Raw genomic sequence first — 12,079 nt, 5'->3', positions numbered from 1 at the left:
AGTAAAAACGCGGAGTTTTGCACACAAAAGGCCTCGCACCGTTGACAACTTGCAAAGATGTGACGAAGACCGTGCGTTAAAACTCATTGAGCCGACGGCAATATGTGATGACGACGGCAATATGTCGGTAAGCGGCAAAACGACATGAAAACGAAGTCACGTGACCTCAAAATGACGTTTTCTATGACGTGCGACCAGGACAAGGTGGCGGTTTTGCAAAAAAGCACCCGCTTGAGGGAAATTACAAAGATGGCCGATTTATGTCACCCCTAGACGATGGTCCCGCACTGTGACGACACAAGTATGGCAGCTTGGTGGCGAAAATGAAAGACAAAGGGACTGACTGTACCTCAATGTATTGTTCAATAGGCAATCCTCTTTCTCATGCCCAAAATAAAGCACTCCCAGATGCCTTCCCTTCCATAGCGGCTGTTTATCGACCGGGAGATAATTAATCACGGCCAGGAGCTCGTAAACGAACGACAAGCGGAAAGTTTTCAGAGTTTCCCTGCCCAAACAGAAGCCCGAGAAGTGTTTTTCTGGAATCTACAAACGACACTGTAAGTTCCTCTAAAATCATAATATTCGGACGAATCAGGTGGTCACGCGTGTTCTCCGTGCACCCACGCTGACACATCCTCGTCTATAGTGAGCAATATTCAATAGAGAAAAAAAAAATACATTGATACTACGTCAATATGTTACAAAAAGATGTGGTATACGTGCACTCTGCAGTATACTATAGATAACGACGGGATAACATTTCGTACCTCAGTGCAAGACAATGTGTAAAGTTAGCTTCTGCGGAACTCACCACTAGGGTGCCTCAACACAGCTCCCTCTGCAGAGGGAGCTAGTAAGCTTTTTGTACACTACACAACACGACAGTGAAGAGGCCCCTGGCGATGAACTCCCATTCATCATCTCGAAATAAAGTTATTGCTTACACGTGCTATTGATGAATTCCAGTTTGAAATAATAATAGTAATAAATTTACTTTTGCTTACGTATAGCCATGAAGAACCGAAGGTCCGGGAACTACAGTGGCTATTATTATCAGGTCGTTGACGATAACGCCAATTTCCGAGCCACATCAGTGTAAAGTAACGTAAGTAATTTGGAAGTAAAACAAATCTGAACCAGTCGCTCGGCATCATACGTACTGCGATTGCCGTTAGTAGCTGCAATGATAGTTTGAATGCAAACCGAAACTAAAAGAAGAAGAAGATATCATGAGCATGACACTCCTGGGCAGACCAACCTTACGTATAACATCACGGGACCATCATTATTATTATTAAGCATGACTCTCGAAAACCACCACGCAAAAAAACAGTTCAATTAAATCTTCCGTCAATGATACTCATAATGGACGATTTTAAAAAGATGCGCGCGCCATCGAGCGCGTGGCGCAAGGCAGCATGGGAACTTTGAGGGACACTGCTCCGTCGTCTGCTTCGGATATGGTTCATATCGGCTGACGCTGTGGCTGCGCACACCGGGAATGTTGTTGTTCTTCTTCTGCCTCCGCCTCTGGCCCTATCGTAATGCTTGAAGGCGCTCTAAGTTCCCATGAGCCCTTGCGTACCACAGGTGGCGCTTGCTTTTCTAAAATGGTCTATTGGGTTTTATAGCCATCGGTCGTGACGTCATCAGCTTCCGCTGTTCGCGATCGAATGCGATTCGGCAATATGATATATCGGAAACTCTACAGTTGATTTCGATCCACCGTGTCGTCGTAACACATGCTCAGAAACTGACCGAGTACAGAACTGAAGCATATCAATCTTCCCTGTCAGAGAAATGCAGTCTTACCTGGTAAACTGCACAGCAGAGGATCCCAGGTATCCCGCGCGCACAAGTGCAAGATTTCTAGTTTGAACTGTGTGACATTCCTAGCTGCGAAAAGCGACGACGGTCTCGTCCAGGCAGGAGGAGCAAATTTATGCGTCTCCGTGACGCATACGAAAAGAAGACCGTCATCACGAAAGGAATGGTGATGAATCGTAATTCTGCAACACTAACTACGTGATGGGCGCGATTGAAACTGATAGCCTTTACGACCGGCATTTTATTAGTTTTATTTGCTGTCAACTGCGTGACGATGCATGCGAGCCAGACAAGTACTAAAACTTTCTCAAACGTCTTTCGTCGCACTGCGAGATAATACGATAGCTATATTTCGGGTGCTTCGGGTACGACTTGGGGGCTTGCATTACTATAGACAAGAGACCACAACAAATGCGTGAGGGCGATGCCATGAGGTGACCCCCCCCCCCCCTTTCACTCTCTCATCCTTTCCCGCGAAAGAACGACGGACGGAAGTGACCTGCATCGCGCGCGAAGTCTGTGTTCTTCCAAAAATCCTCCACTCTTACAAAGAGCACATCGGAGAATGAGGGAAAGAGGGTGGTACGTCGTGACCAGGGATGGGCATAAATACATTTTTTGAGTATTTAAATATAAATACAAAATACTTTGTTGACAGGGGTATTTAAATACTCTTCATAAATAGTTTTCGACATGAGTATTTAAATACAAAATATAAATACGGTATTTAAATACGTAACTACTACCATAAATACTGTGAGGAAGATGTCATCTGGAATTACAGAAATAATTATGATCATAAGGACAAATCGCCAAGAAAGAATAGCATTTATTTGTTATTGTTATTTGTTACTGATTATCATGGCGATTTTAATATTAGGAATTTCTCGAAGACTGCTTCTTTTAGGCATCTTCTGTTCGGCCGTACAATCAGATTCTCAAAGGAGAACAGCATCTCCACAGGTGCCGATGAACAAATGCTTGTATTAAATTTGACGAATATGCTTCGTAGAACAATGTAATCGGGTAGTCACGACTGTTGTCCGCAACAACAGTAAAAAACTCGCCATCGAAAATGGTTTGTCACATGCGCATGCTAGCGCAAACCCGGCATTAATTGCGCCCCAAACTCGCCCTTCTTCCCGAAAGGTCAAATGCTGGGCAACTTTAAGATATGAGTCAGTATATCCTGTATTGAAGAGTATTTATAAAGTATTTACAAGAATAAATACCCGAAAATTGGTATTTAAATATAATTATAAATACATTTTTCAAGTCTGTATTTAAATACAAAATATAAATACATATATTTATATTTTAAATAGTATTTTAATTACAATGTATTTAAATACTGCCCATGCCTGGCCGTGACGTAGCCTGTTCCCCCGACACGTGACTCGTGACGTAAGCTGAGAAGAGAGAAACAAACAATTAAAAGGCAGGGGGACTTTGCGACGTCACGCGACGCCATCGTGTCGGCCGTACGTGGCTGCTTTCTGCGACTGTTTTTGTAAATTTGATTGCGGAGTTATAATACACCACAGAGCGAAAATGTTTTGCACGGTGGCTCCTGATTGGACAGCTCGAAGAATGAGACAGAGTTTGCAGCCACGTTAAATGTCACCTCGTTACCCCTTTCAGCGTCAGGGTACACTACCCAGACTACTCTCGGGGTACACTACCCCGAGACAACAATGACCACAAACGAAGCCCGAGTGGTCGGTTTTTTTTTATTAATTAATTGCCCACCCGAGTGTGCGCACATATCTGAGCACGTGACATTACGCATTTTAAAGCTACTCGCGGAGGACCATACGTGCTTACTCGATTCGTACCGCGAGTCCGGGTTCCAACCCGCATACCTCGCGTTCGATTAAGACTTAGGAAAATGAAATAACATAAAATGAACAAAGAGTTGGGCTTGTCACTTAGCAAACGCTTGTCAAAGAATTCTCTCTCGGGACTTGGTCTCTCGTTCCTTTTATTTATTTATTTTTGTATTTTTTATTATTTTTTTTGCCTCTGTGGTGATTACTCCAGTGCAGTCGCTTCCCCGAAGCAAGATGCCATTCATCACTCCTCGTAAAGTAATGGTGCGATACCTCGCCTTTGCCGAATATTCAAGAGTTATTTTGCCAGAAAGGAAAATCAATGTGCATTTCCCAGGCGTACAGAGGTACAGATGTATCACCGTGGTGGGGGAAAAACGAACATGTTTAGGCGTTCCCGCTAAGCATGCAGGATATGTCAATCGTTTTAGGTTCGTGTTCCTCTTCCATTACGAGATTCGCCGCTCCACGCTCGGGCAGCGGAGCGTGTTCAAGTGATCCAACGACCCTGGACGCCCTGGAGCGGTCTGCATCTACTCAGTGACGTCACAGTATTGTGTGTCTTCGAGACATGGTTGCCTGCCTATGAAGCATTTCAAACCGTTGCCCTCAATTTAACGTCAGTCGGAAGTATACGGTTATAATCTTTCGGTTGGTGTATTTAATTTCGGCGACACTGTATCGTCTGCCGATAACCAACCGGTAGTCGGCCAATGAATAAACCCTTTAAGTAATTTTGTAGAGTTTACGCTACGAACAGCTATGCAAGAGCAGCTGCACTCTTAAAAATGAACTTCACCGCATAGCACGCTCCTAGCCAACCATTATCTCGAATGATATCGTTATCTGCCCTGATTTGTTGAAAACAGGGGGCGTACGCCTTTTCTGTGACAATTATGAACAGCATAAGTGTCACAGAAATGGCGTACGCCCCCCGTTTTCAACAAATCAGGGCAGATAACGATATCATTCGAGATAATGGTTGGCTAGGAGCGTGCTATGCGGTGAAGTTCATTTTTAAGAGTGTGTATTACAGGAAGTGCAGCCGTCTTAAAGAACACTCTTAGAAATGAACTTCACCGCACAGCACATTCCTAGCCGACCATCATCTCGCACACTCTTAGAAATGAACTTCACTGCATAGCACGCTCCTAGCCAACCATCATCTCGAATGATATCGTTATCTGCCCTGATTTGTTGAAAGCGGGAGGCGTCCGCCATTTTTGTGAGAATTATGAACAGCATAAGTGTCACAAAAAGGCGTACACCCACCGTTTTGAACAAATCAGGGCAGATAACGATATCATTCGAGATGATGGTTGGCTAGGGGCGTGCTATGCAGTGAAGTTCATTTTTAAGAGTGCATGGCATCGTTATCTGACCTGATTTGTTGAAAACTGGGGGCGTACGCCTTTTTTTGTGACAATTATGAACAGCATAAGTGTCACAAAAAAGGCGTACGCCCACCGTTTTGAACAAATCAGGGCAGGTAACGATATCATTCGAGATGATGGTTGGCTAGGGGCGTGCTATGCAGTGAAGTTCATTTTTAAGAGTGCATGGCATCGTTATCTGACCTGATTTGTTGAAAACTGGGGGCGTACGCCTTTTTTTGTGACAATTATGAACAGCATAAGTGTCACAAAAAAGGCGTACGCCCACCGTTTTGAACAAATCAGGGCAGGTAACGATATCATTCGAGATGATGGTTGGCTAGGGGCGTGCTATGCAGTGAAGTTCATTTTTAAGAGTGCATGGCATCGTTATCTGACCTGATTTGTTGAAAACTGGGGCGTACGCCTTTTTTTGTGACAATTATGAACAGCATAAGTGTCACAAAAAAGGCGTACGCCCACCGTTTTGAACAAATCAGGGCAGGTAACGATATCATTCGAGATGATGGTTGGCTAGGGGCGTGCTATGCAGTGAAGTTCATTTTTAAGAGTGCATGGCATCGTTATCTGACCTGATTTGTTGAAAACTGGGGGCGTACGCCTTTTTTTGTGACAATTATGAACAGCATAAGTGTCACAAAAAAGGCGTACGCCCACCGTTTTGAACAAATCAGGGCAGATAACGATATCATTCGAGATGATGGTTGGCTAGGAGCGTGCTATGCGGTGAAGTTCATTTTTAAGAGTGTACGCCGAATTATTTGAAACCTTCGTAATAAAGGCTCACACCATACGGAAAATCCTTCGTTACTGGAAGATTGCTCCTATAAGCACAATTCTATAACGCGAGCCTTAAATCCTTGGTTTTCTCGAGCGTTTTGACTCCTAAAGTGGTAACAAGCACCCGTGCATAGCCGCAGTGACTCTTTCGCTGCCAACAATCTAACAGGCCTATTCCGGTCTGTCTATACCCATTGTTCAGATAGCAAATACAATAACAACGACGTCGAGCATCCGGCGCAGCCCCGCTGTCACCAGAGATACTGGGAAGCGCGTGTTGAAAAATTCATCCACACTCGCAGTCGGGAAACGTTCCAAAAAATGCGAGCCGGAGCCTGCACATGTCACCTTCCTGTTACGAAACCCTCGTGGCTATGCACTGAGTGTTACACGGCCGAAATTTGTAGTGAATGCGTCACGTACATCGGGACACAAGTTGCAAACGTTGTAGATGTGGAGAAAAGAAAAGTATACGTATTTATCTTGCGTAGGAAATTAATTTAATTTCAATTTATTTGCGTGCCCGTCGGAATGGTCGGTTTCGGGGTTGCGACGTGGTCAGAGCTTATAGATGGTGAGGAAAAAAAAGTATTCAACTTGCGTGGGAAATTAATTTAATTCGGATTTATTGGCGTACGCGTTGGAATTGTCGATTTCGGGGTTGTGACGTAGTCAGGGTTTGGTTATCCCTGATGGTACACTCTTAAAAATGAACTTCACCACATAGCACGCTCCTAGCCAACCATCACCCCGAATGACAACGTTCTCGCCCTAGATTTGTTGAAAACCGGAGGAGGAGCTTATTTTGTGCCATTATGCACGGCACAAAATAGACTCCTCCTCCCGTTTTCAACAAATCAGGGGCGAGAACGTTGTCATTCGGGATGGTGGTTGGCTAGGAGCGTGCTATGTGGTAAAGTTCATTTTTAAGAGTGTACACCCTTAAAACAAAGCTTCACCACATAGCACGCTGAAGGCCAACTGCTGCCATTGTAGCGACATGTACAGAGTTATATCTCTATTAGTCTTGATTCGTGGGAAGAGCAGGGCGTACGCCTTTTTGTGACAATTAAAATTTCTGCATTAGTGTCACAAAAAAGGTGTACGGCTCCCGTTTTTCAACAAATCAGGGGAAATAACAATGTCACTCGGGATGATGGTTGGCTAGGAGCGTGCTACGCGCTGAAATTCATTTTGAAGGGTGTATATATACACGCCGTTTTCACCGCTTTCGGTTTGGTGCCAAAACGACATCCGGTTTCGCAGCAAACATGCGCTGCTGCGCCAACCACTGTGTCGATTGATACAGTTGATTGAGAGATGGGGGTCGTGTACGCCTTTTCGTGGCAATTCAAATTGCCACAGAAAGGCGTACGCCTTCCGTGTTTCAACAAATCAGGAAAGCGAAAGCTATAATTCTGCACGGCGGCTGGTTCCGAGCGTCCTGAGTCGGACCGGAAGTCTTCGTGGCACCGGAACTTGCAGAGGGGGCTTGTCTATGTTTACCCGAGAATGTCGAAGACACAATGGGCGCGTTAGGTTCGTGTTCCGGGAACATTCCCTCTTTCAGGGGACCACTTAACACCTCCAAAGTGACTTCCGGTGCACGTTCCCGGGTGCACCCTGCGCACCCCTTCTTCGGAGCCGGGGAGCCGGAGAACGCTGGGGAAGAGCGAGGCCAGTTCCGGAGCGTGATGCATGTTCCGGTGTACTGCCTTTCGAAATGGCGCAACCGTTGGAACACGTTGCAACCGCCCATGCTCTTTCTGTTTCCGGAATCATCGGATGTCGGCGGTAAATAGTTATACGATTATAGATGACTGCTATGGTCTACTGCTATGTTTATTTAAAAGCAGACGACAAAAGAAAGCTCGATAGGCGGCGCGCGCTCAGCGGCTCTGGCACTCGGCTTCCGGAGAGGCTCACAAATACCATTAAGTAGAGACACCAAGGGTATGTTCCCCTGAAAACCCGGGTTATGGCGCTCGGGAGCCTGCTTAACGCGCCCATTGCAATAGGCACAGATGACAAGCCGTCTATACCCTAAACAGCATACGGGGTAACATTGAATCTAATTTAACGCGGGTTTTACATTAAGTGAGCAATTTCGGCGATCAAATTGGCACCCACTTCAGGTACCAAAGCGACTACATGCGTGTATTACAGGTGGAATATTATTACCCAAATCAGACGGCAAACTTAAGGCATTTAGCGGAACGGCCGTAACTTCACCTTTAACCAAACTATATAGTTTAAATAACGTCGTTCTCTGCTCGAATTTGCTGAAAACAGGAGGCGTACGCCTTTTTGGTGACAATTATGAACTGCGTGGTAATTGTCACAAAAAAGATGTACGCCTCCCATTTCAAACAAATCAGGGTTAAGGATGTCATTCGAAATGATGGCTGGATAACGGGTGAAGTTACGGCCGTTCCGGTAACGGCCTTAAGTTTGCCGTCTGACTAGGGTATTACTGTATAGTACCGTGTGTATGGTGGAATTTTCGTACAAGTACACCGTAAACTTTTTCACACCTTTAAAGGTGTGCGCTATGCACATTCAATCTGGTTGCGTAACATTGCATCTCCAGGATGATATTTTACAAAATTCGGAAAGCATTACTAAAGATCAAGTGTCAGTGCAAATCTTGCTTTCATTATGTCTTGGATATCGTAGGTACGAGCTAATGCATATATGCATCGCTATCGATAATCGAGCACGCGCAAGTGTCTACAATACTGTTGAACAATGTTGAGATGTTGCAAGACTGAATTTTTGGAGGACAGACAACACTCGAGTAAAGAAAATTTGTGCGAAACCGTGCTCCATCATGATGTTACCAAAATTACACCTACAAAGGCGTGCGCCATGCACGCTATTACACCTTTAAAGGTGTGAAAAGATTTAGAGTGTACGGCCGCGGAATCTGGTCGTAAATGGAGAGTGCTCAGTACGGCCATTAACAGGAAAGACATGCGTTGAACATGTGGTCGTATCGTGTATATATACGCTGGTTTGTTGCTCGTGACTCGCTTCCGTGAAAATGTTGCCACACGCCGTACACCTTATAGTAGCCTTTCGATAATCAAGGTCATAAAGGACTTGCCTGCAATTTATCGAACAACGGGGAACATGCTTCAGAAGAAGCTTCCAGCTTGAAAACCGATTTGGAATGTGCCCAAGCGAAGACAGTGGTCATTATCTGGTGGACTGTTATGAACGATGCGAGGGATGTAAACATTGCTTCCAGCGCAGCGTGTCGGGGATCATCCGCGTACCCAGCACTCTTAAAAATGAACTTCACCGCATACCACGCTCGTACCCAACCATCATCACGAATGATATCGTTATCTTCCATGATTTGTTGAAAACGGGAGGCGTACGCCTTTTTTGTGACAATTATGAACAGCATAAGTGTCACAAAAAGGCGTACGCCTCCCTTTTTCAACAAATCATGGAAGATAACGATATCATTGGTGATGATGGTTGGGTACGAGCGTGCTATGCGGTGAAGTTCATTTCTAAGAGTGAGGTGGCCAGAATATCCCGTCCTATACAACGTGCCACATGTCGTCATGTCGAATAGGGTATCCCCACTTTCGGGAGGACTAAATGAATATGTCATGGAGTGAGGGCTGCATTTTACGCTCTCTTCTAACAATCCCAGGTACTTTTAATTTTTGAGTTTTATTCTTCTTGCTTTCCTTCCTTCCTTCTTCTTCTTCTTTTCTTTCTTTTTTTTTTTGAATTGCAAGCCGACCTCTGTCTGATGTTTCCTTTTTCCGTAATAAATCTTCCCCCCCCCTCCCCAAATTTCACTCCTGCTTTTCTTACAGTGCACAAAATGAATTGGATTCCACGGCCCTGGATTTATGAGCGAAAGAACCTGATGTTTTCCTTTTCCCTCCCAACAAAACCGACGACGCGGTACGCACTCTCATTGGTCTCCGCAAACGAATCGTCCAGCCATCGCGTGAAACCGTTTGAGGAGACCAATCACGGGCCTCCTTGCATTGAGGCGCATCTTTCTTTCGCTCATGAAACACGAACGACGCAGCTACGGATCAACCCCGTTCCTTTTACGTTAGTGTCAACGTAACGGCACCTTTCCTTCCACGAGGAGAAATTCTTGCACTTTAGTGCCCCTTTAATGTGGGGAGTAAGGCGAACAAAATGGAGCCATCATGAAATCTGCCGAAAGTTCCTCGTTGCCGTATAGTATAAGATACGGACTGTGACTCGCTTAGAAAACGCCGATGCTTGAACGCCACCCAAGAGAAACATATCGGAGGAAGCGCACGTTAATGGTTCGCACGGGTCCTATGTATCGAAGGAATTTTCCTCTTTTTGAGAGGCTGAAAATACCCGCAGTTCATCAGCCCCGCACCGCAGCGTCGTGAGTAATGGTTGGATTTCATAACGGCAGTCACAAGGAGGGTTTGTTGCACTCACCGCCAGGGCGACGCCGTTTTCCCTTCCTGATATTCCATCATCTATCATAAAGATGTGCAGTGCATTGTCACGAAGATTCCGTTCTTAATGGATATTCTTGGGAGTTTCGAGGAAGAGGTTGGGGTGTTAACACCGTATTGCTATAGAGCACTGCACGGGCCGCATTCTTAGGCCCAGGCCCCGCCTTCCTTTGACTTACTCGCCCGGGCCCGAACCGGTTTCTCGGCCCACGGGCCGGGCTCGGGCTTTTGGGTAAGCCCGAGCCCGTTCAGTGCTCTACACTCTTAAAAATGAACTTCACCACATAGCACGCTCCTAGCCAACCATCACCCCGAATGACAACGTTCTCGCGCTAGATTTGTTGAAAACGGGAGGAGGAGCCTATTTTGTGCCATTATGCACGGCACAAGATAGGCTCCTCCTCCTGTTTTCAACAAATCAGGGACGAGAACGTTGTCATTCGGGATGGTGGTTGGCTAGGAGCGTGCTATGTGGTGAAGTTCATTTTTAAGAGTGTACGTACTACGTACGGGAGGAGGAGCCTATTTTGTACATTATGCACGTGCATAATAAATACAAAATAGGCTCCTCCTCCCGTTTTCAACAAATCAGAGGCGAGAACGTTGTTATTCGGGATGATGGTTGGCTAGGACCGTGCTATGGGGTGAAACTCATTTTTAAGAATGTGCTACTAATCAGTGGCGTACCCAGGAATGAATTTTGGGAGGGGCTCTATGGGGAAGTATACAAGGGGGAGAAGGATTTCACCCTCATTCCCCTCTCCCCAATGCACTACCAAAGGCACAATTTCGGGGGAAGGGGGGTTCAATCCCCCTCTGGCTACGCCCCTGCTACCAATTATTGTGCGGTGCTAGCACGGTGAAGCTGCTGATGCCGTATGCATCGCAGAGAAAGGTGATATAAAGGTGTAGACGCAACGGGGATGGATCCTGTGTGTCCCTGTACTGTGTAGGTACTGCAAGTGCAACCGAATTGAATTGAATTGAATATACGAATTTCATTTTGGGGTGGAAGAAAGAAAGAGAGAGAGAGAGAAAGCCACTCAGGCTTCACAAGGCTCCTCACCCCCGCTTACAGTGCAGCAACTTCTTATACAAATATATTGAACACCATATACTGTGCAAGCAATGTAGCGTTCTGCAGTTCGTAGGTATAACCGGGTTATTCGCTCTAAAAAAAAACGAAGCAAATTATGCGACTATAGTCAGTGACAACACAAGTCATACAGTTGACCCCGCCCCCACACAAGAATCGCTCCGCGCGTGCGAATGTAGTGCGGCGCGGCCAAGTGGGGTCTGAGGGGAGACAGAGAGAGCCGCTACATCTCGAAGCGGGGGCGTCGTGCAAAGGCTGGAAGCCAATCGCAGGAGCCTTCCACGGATGAGTGCTAGGCTGCCTATGTTTTGGAATGTCAGGATTAATAGCACATTCGGCAGGAAATAAAATGCATACGAATAGGGATTTTCTCAGCATCTCCCCCCCCCCCCCCAAAAAAAAAAAAAAAAGACTGTCAAAGACGAAGGAAAAAAAAAAAAAAAAACAGCTACGAGCGCGACACACCCCTGATCGAGTTCACTCCTGATTGAGGCTCATGTTTACAAAGTCAACCCATTTCGAGATCCGGATCCGAATCTCGAAATGGGTTGACTCCACATATCATCACGGCAGGAGGCACAGATAACACTTATTTACCTTTACCATCCCAAGTAGTCACTATCCAACCCAGATAGACAAGAGAAGACAAACGGATAAAAGGGCCAGAAAGTACTTCCG

At 45.7% G+C, this 12,079-nt stretch overlaps 1 protein-coding gene across 5 annotated transcripts in view; it reads right to left on the bottom strand.

Annotated features, from left to right (window-relative positions):
* Window positions 1-12,079, bottom strand: part of LOC135390780 (3',5'-cyclic-AMP phosphodiesterase 4C-like) — a 381,323-nt gene that overhangs the window by 73,876 nt on the left and 295,368 nt on the right. The gene's annotated exons all lie outside the window — the stretch shown is intronic.

This window comes from Ornithodoros turicata, chromosome 4 (assembly GCF_037126465.1).
Source record: "Ornithodoros turicata isolate Travis chromosome 4, ASM3712646v1, whole genome shotgun sequence".
NCBI lineage: Eukaryota > Metazoa > Arthropoda > Arachnida > Ixodida > Argasidae > Ornithodoros > Ornithodoros turicata.
This window is presented reverse-complemented; position numbering and strand designations above follow the sequence as displayed.